This window comes from Oncorhynchus masou, chromosome 7 (genome assembly GCF_036934945.1).
Source record: "Oncorhynchus masou masou isolate Uvic2021 chromosome 7, UVic_Omas_1.1, whole genome shotgun sequence".
Classification (NCBI taxonomy): Eukaryota; Metazoa; Chordata; class Actinopteri; order Salmoniformes; family Salmonidae; genus Oncorhynchus; species Oncorhynchus masou.
Window position 1 is genome coordinate 5,221,826 of NC_088218.1, and position 7,459 is coordinate 5,229,284.

The window sequence follows — 7,459 nt, forward strand, 5'->3', positions numbered from 1 at the left end:
ATACTCATTACATCATAAAGTGTACTCTATACCATCTACTGCATCTTACATTTACATTACATTTAAGTCATTTGGCAGACGCTCTTATCCAGAGCGACTTACAAATTGGTGAATTCACCTTATGACATCCAGTGGAACAGCCACTTTACAATAGTGCATCTAAATCATTTAAGGGGGGTGAGAAGGATTACTTTATCCTATCCTAGGTATTCCTTAAAGAGGTGGGGTTTCAGGTGTCTCCGGAAGGTGGTGATTGACTCCGCTGTCCTGGCGTCGTGAGGGAGTTTGTTCCACCATTGGGGGGCCAGAGCAGCGAACAGTTTTGACTGGGCTGAGCGGGAACTGTACTTCCTCAGTGGTAGGGAGGCGAGCAGGCCAGAGGTGGATGAACGCAGTGCCCTTGTTTGGGTGTAGGGCCTGAACAGAGCCTGGAGGTACTGCGGTGCCGTTCCCCTCACAGCTCCGTAGGCAAGCACCATGGTCTTGTAGCGGATGCGAGCTTCAACTGGAAGCCAGTGGAGAGAGCGGAGGAGCGGGGTGACGTGAGAGAACTTGGGAAGGTTGAACACCAGACGGGCTGCGGCGTTCTGGATGAGTTGTAGGGGTTTAATGGCACAGGCAGGGGAGCCCAGCCAACAGCGAGTTGCAGTAATCCAGACGGGAGATGACAAGTGCCTGGATTAGGACCTGCGCCGCTTCCTGTGTGAGGCAGGGTCGTACTCTGCGGATGTTGTAGAGCATGAACCTACAGGAACGGGCCACCGCCTTGATGTTAGTTGAGAACGACAGGGTGTTGTCCAGGATCACGCCAAGGTTCTTAGCGCTCTGGGAGGAGGACACAATGGAGTTGTCAACCGTGATGGCGAGATCATGGAGCGGGCAGTCCTTCCCCGGGAGGAAGAGCAGCTCCGTCTTGCCGAGGTTCAGCTTGAGGTGGTGATCCGTCATCCACACTGATATGTCTGCCAGACATGCAGAGATGCGATTCGCCACCTGGTCATCAGAAGGGGGAAAGGAAGATTAATTGTGTGTCGTCTGCATAGCAATGATAGGAGAGACCATGTGAGGTTATGACAGAGCCAAGTGACTTGGTGTATAGCGAGAATAGGAGAGGGCTTAGAACAGAGCCCTGGGGACACCAGTGGTGAGAGCGCGTGGTGAGGAGACAGATTCTCGCCACGCCACCTGGTAGGAGCGACCTGTCAGGTAGGACGCAATCCAGCGTGGGCCGCGCCGGGAGATGCCCAACTCGGAGAGGGTGGAGAGGAGGATCTGATGGTTCACAGTATCGAAGGCAGCCGATAGGTCTAGAAGGATGAGAGCAGAGGAGAGAGTTAGCTTCAGCAGTGCGGAGCGCCTCCGTGATACAGAGAAGAGCAGTCTCAGTTGAATGACTAGTCTTGAAACCTGACTGATTTGGATCAAGAAGGTCATTCTGAGAGAGATAGCGGGAGAGCTGGCCAGGACGGCACGTTCAAGAGTTTTGGAGAGAAAGAAAGAAGGGATACTGGTCTGTAGTTGTTGACATCGGAGGGATCGAGTGTAGGTTTTTTCAGAAGGGTGCAACTCTCGCTCTCTTGAAGACGGAAGGGACGTAGCCAGCGGTCAGGGATGAGTTGATGAGCGAGGTAAGGGAGAAGATCTCCGGAAATGGTCTGGAGAAGAGAGGAGGGGATAGGGTCAAGCGGGCAGGTTGTTGGGCGGCCGGCCGTCACAAGAAGCGAGATTTCATCTGGAGAGAGAGGGGAGAAAGAGGTCAGAGCACAGGGTAGGGCAGTGTGAGCAAAACCAGCAGTGTCGTTTGACTTAGCAAACGAGGATCGGATGTCGTCGACCTTCTTTTCAAAATGGTTGACGAAGTCATCTGCAGAGAGGGAGGAGGGGGGGGGATGGGGAGGAGAAGGGAGGGAGGAGAAGGTGGCAAAGAGCTTCCTAGGGTTAGAGGCAGATGCTTGGAATTTAGAGTGGTAGAAAGTGGCTTTAGCAGCAGAGACAGAGGAGGAAAATGTAGAGAGGAGGGAGTGAAAGGATGCCAGGTCCGCAGGGAGGCGAGTTTTCTTCCATTTCCGCTCGGCTGCCCGGAGCCCTGTTCTGTGAGCTCGCAATGAGTCGTTGAGCCACGGAGCGGGAGGGGAGGACCGAGCCGGCCTGGAGGATAGGGGACATAGAGAGTCAAAGGATGCAGAAAGGGAAGAGAGGAGGGTTGAGGAGGCAGAATCAGGAGATAGGTTGGAGAAGGTATGAGCAGAGGGAAGAGATGATAGGATGGAAGAGGAGAGAGTAGCGGGGGAGAGAGAGCGAAGGTTGGGACGGCGCGATACCATCCGAGTAGGGGCAGTGTGGGAAGTGTTGGATGAGGCGAGAGGGAAAAGGATACAAGGTAGTGGTCGGAGACTTGGAGGAGTTGCAATGAGGTTAGTGGAAGAACAGCATCTAGTAAAGATGAGGTCGGCGTATTGCCTGCCTTGTGAGTAGGGGGGAAGGTGAGAGGGTGAGGTCAAAGAGGAGAGGAGTGGAAAGAAGGAGGCAGAGAGGAATGAGTCAAAGGTAGACGTGGGGAGGTTAAAGTCGCCCAGGACTGTGAGAGGTGAGCCGTCCTCAGGAAAGGAGCTTATCAAGGCATCAAGCTCATTGATGAACTCTCCGAGGGAACCTGGAGGGCGATAAATGATAAGGATGTTAAGCTTGAAAGGGCTGGTAACTGTGACAGCATGGAATTCAAAGGAGGCGATAGACAGATGGGTAAGGGGAGAAAGAGAGAATGACCACTTGGGAGAGATGAGGATCCCGGTGCCACCACCCCGCTGACCAGAAGCTCTCGGGGTGTGCGAGAACACATGGGCCATCGATCATCCATATATTTATACGTCTGTATAAGGTAGTTGTTGTGAAATTGTTAGATTACTTGTTAGATATTACTGCAAGGTCGGAACTAGAAGCACAAGCATTTCGCTACACTCACATTAACATCTGCTAACCATGTGTATGTGACAAAAAATAATAATTTGATTTGTGTGTGCCTGCCTGCATGTCTGTGTACAGTATGGTCATGGTTAGGTAGGTTACTTTCTAAATGTAATCTGTTACAGGTACTAGTTACAAAATTGTAATCAGTCATGTAACTTTTGGATGAACTTTTGGGTGACAGGGCAGTATTTTCACGTCCGGATGAAATGCATGCCCAAATTCAACTGCCTGCTACTCATCCCCAGAAGATAAGATATGCATATTATTAGTAGATTTGGATAGAAAACTCTCTGAAGTTTCTAAAACTGTTTGAATAATGTCTGTGAGTATAACAGAACTTATGTAGCAGGCGAAACCCCGAGGAAAAAACATTCAGATTTTATTTTTTTGAGGTCACGCTCTTTTCAATGAGTTTTCATTGGGAATCCAGATTTCTAAGGGACATTCTTGCAGTTCCTACCGCTTCCACTGGATGTCACCAGTCTTTAGAAATTGGTTGAGGTTTTTCCTTTGTGTAATGAAGAAGTACTTAAAAAATACCTAAAGTTGTATTACAAAAGTAGTTTGAAATGTTTTGGCAAAGTTTACAGGTAACGTTTGAGATATTTTGTAGTCACGTTGCACAAGTTGGAACTGGTGTTTTTCTTGATCAAACGTGCCAAATAAATGGACATTTTGGATATATATCGACGGAATTAATCGAACAAAAGGACCATTTGTGATGTTTATGGGACATATTGGAGTGCCAACAGAAGAAGTTTGCCAAAGGTAAGGCATGATTTATATTTTTATTTCTGCGTTTTGTGTCGTGCCTGCAGGGTTGATATATGCTTCTCTCTCTTTGTTTACGGATGTGCTATCCTCAGATAATAGCATTGTTTGCTTTTGCCGAAAAGCCTTTTTGAAATCTGACATGTTGGCTGGATTCACAACACCTATAGCTTTAATTTGCTATCTTACATGTGTGATTTCATGAAAGTTAGATTTTTATAGTAATTTATTTGAATTTGGCGCTCTGCATTCTCTCTGGCTTTTGGCCAGGTGGGACGCTAGAGAGGTTAACCAGACTCAGTAAGGTAATCTGATTACATTCAGTTACTTTTCGATTACTTTCCCCTTAAGAGGCATTAAAAGAGGACAAACATTTATATTATCAATTGAACAACATCTCTTGCAGGATAAATCAATGTTACATTTTACATAGCTGGCCATATATGGATGTTACATTTGACTTAAATGGGCTTCTTCTCACCCATTGCTTTCTACTACAGATAATAATACCATTAGGCTGTATCTTTACATTAAACACCAGAGTGTGTCAGATTTCCTGTCATTCCAATTCATTAAATACCCCTTGATCTTCAAGAAAAGGACTGGGAAATGTAACAACATCACCCCGGGGGAGTTGAGAAGAGGACTGGGAAATGTAACAACCTCCACAGCCATCCACAACCTCCACAACCTCCACAACCTCCACAACATCCACAACCTCCACAACATCCACATTCTCCACAACCTCCACAACATCCACATTCTCCACAACCTCCACATTCTCCACAAAATCCACAACCTCCACAGCATCCACATTCTCCACAACCTCCACAACCTCCACAACCTCCACAACCTCCACAACCTCTACAACCTCTACAACCTCCACAACCTCCTCAACATCCGCATTCTCCGCAACATCCGCAGCATCCGCAACCTCCGCAACCTCCGCAACCTCCGCAACCTCCGCAACCTCCACAACCTCCACAGCCATCCACATTCTCCACAACCTCCACAGCATCCACAGCATCCACAACCTCCACATTCTCCACAGCATCCACATTCTCCACAACATCCACATTCTCCACAACATCCACAACATGTACATAAGCCATCCACAACATCCACAACATGTACACAGTCACCCACAACCTCCACAACATCCACAACCTCCACAGCATCCACAACTATCCACAACATCCACAACATCCACAGCATCCACAACCTACACAACATCCACAACATGTACACAGCCATCCACAACATCCACAACATGTACACAGCCATCCACAACCTCCACAACCTACACAACATCCAAAACATGTACACAGCCATCCACAACATTCACAACCTCCACAACATCCACAGCCATCCACAACATCCACAATATCAACCTCCACAGCCATCCACAACCTCCACAGCCATCCACAACATCCACATTCTCCACAACATCCACAACCTCCACAACATGTACACAACCATCCACAACATCCACAACCTCCACAACATGTACACAGCCATCCACAACATCCACATTCTCCACAACATCCACAGCCATCCACAACATCCACATTCTCCACAACATCCACAACATCCACAACCTCCACAGCCATCCACAACATCCACAATATCAACCTCCACAGCCATCCACAACATCCACAACCATCCACAACCTCCACAACATCCACAACCTCCACAACCTCCACAACCCATGACACTAAATAGTATTAGCTAAATCCGAAAGCAGCAGTGTGATTCACATTTTTTTTTTTACTTATCTATTTTTTTCCTTAAGATTTATTTTTCTTAAAACTGCATTCTTGTTTAAGGGCTTGTCAGTTAGCATTTCACTGTAAGGTCTACAGCTGTTGTATTTGGCGCATGTGACAAATAACATTTGATTTGATCAATGCGCTATGCAGCCTAGATATCAGTAATAAGTGATGTCCATATCGCCCGTTGAGCTACACCACTGCTGTCATCCTTACCTCCATGCGCTACGCAGCCTAGATATCAGTAATAAGTGATGTCCATATCGCCCGTTGAGCTCCACCACTACTGTCATCCTTACCTCCATGCGTTATGCAGCCTAGATATCAGTAATAAGTGATGTCCATATCGCCCGTTGAGCTACACCACTGCTGTCATCCTTACCTCCATGCGTTATGCAGCCTAGATATCATAGATAAGTGATGTCCATATCGCCCGTTGAGCTACACCACTACTGTCGTCCTTACCTCCATGCGTTATGCAGCCTAGATATCAGTAATAAGTGATGTCCATATCGCCCGTTGAGTTACACCACTGCTGTCATCCTTACCTCCATGCGTTTATTCAAGTTGGATCATCTTTGGATGCCGACAGCAGTCGCTCCATTGGAAGACATAGTTTGGACTGTAGCCTACAAAAACCTATTCCTGCTCTTTTCCCCACAATCCATCAAACACATTCGCTGTGTCGTCATAGTGATGTGGAACAAACTGAAACACTGTGGATTTGAATGTCGCTGAGAAAACAGAAATCTGTCATAAAGAATTGTTTCACAAACATCCTTTTTGAATTTAAAAGTAATCTGAGAAGTTATCATCTAGTTTTTTACAAAGGTATCTGTATAATCCGATTACAATATTTTAGTTAGTAGCGTAACGGATTACAGTTAAGTTTTTTATTAGTCTGATACATGTAATCTGTTACTCCCCAACCCTGTGTGGAGTCATTATGGAGGAATCAGGCCTTAGGAAGTGATGGTCTCTGTGACTGGAGCCTCCTCCGAATAATGCATTGGCTTCCCTGGTTGAATTCCTGAACACATGTTCTCACTGATTACCAGCAGACATTACCAGTAGACATTACCAGTAGACATTACCAGCAGACATTACCAGTAGACATTACCAGTAGACATTACCAGCAGACATTACCAGTAGACATTACCAGTAGACATTACCAGCAGACATTACCAGCAGACATTACCAGCAGACATTACCAGTAGACATTACCAGCAGACATTACCAAGAGGGAGGCAGGCAATAATCACCCTAATGTAGGTTTGATCCATAGGTTCTCTGTGTGTGTGTGTGTGTGTGTGTGTGTGTGTGTGTGTGTGTGTGTGTGTATGCATCCATCCATCCATGTGTGTGTGTCCTACCTGCTCTGTTTCTCCATGCTAGCCACTCTGAGGTGTTCCCAGCGGGAGTTGAGGAGGTTCATCTGCTCCCTGACCTCTTTCTCCTCCTCCTCCGTTAAATGGCCCTCACCCAGGAGGGCACTGCCCATTACCAGCATTACGCAGCACCCTGCCCACACTGCCCTGGTGGGACGTCAGCTCCACCATGTAGCCCTGAGAGGACACAGACAGGAAGGGACGTACACACACACAGACACACACACACACACACACACACACACACACACACCACACACACACACACACAGCACAGACACAGACACAGACACACACACACACACACACACACACACACACAGACACAGACACAGACACAGACACAGACACACACAGACACAGGGACACACACACACACACACACACAGGGACACACACAGACACAGGGACGAACACACACAGACACACACACACAGACACAGGGACACACACACACACACACACAGGGACACACACAGACACAGGAACACACACAGACACACAAAAACAGCGCATGTAGGCATACACAAACACACACACACCCAGTACATGTTATAGTATATA

General features: G+C 47.3%; 1 protein-coding gene and 1 pseudogene across 1 annotated transcript in view; both read right to left on the bottom strand.

The window, feature by feature from the left end:
* LOC135542929 (dystrophin-like) overlaps window positions 1-7,459 on the bottom strand; it is a gene marked incomplete at its 5' end in the record, with an annotated part of 841,859 nt that overhangs the window by 226,835 nt on the left and 607,565 nt on the right.
* Window positions 1-7,459, bottom strand: part of LOC135542896 (dystrophin-like) — a 106,567-nt pseudogene that overhangs the window by 24,248 nt on the left and 74,860 nt on the right.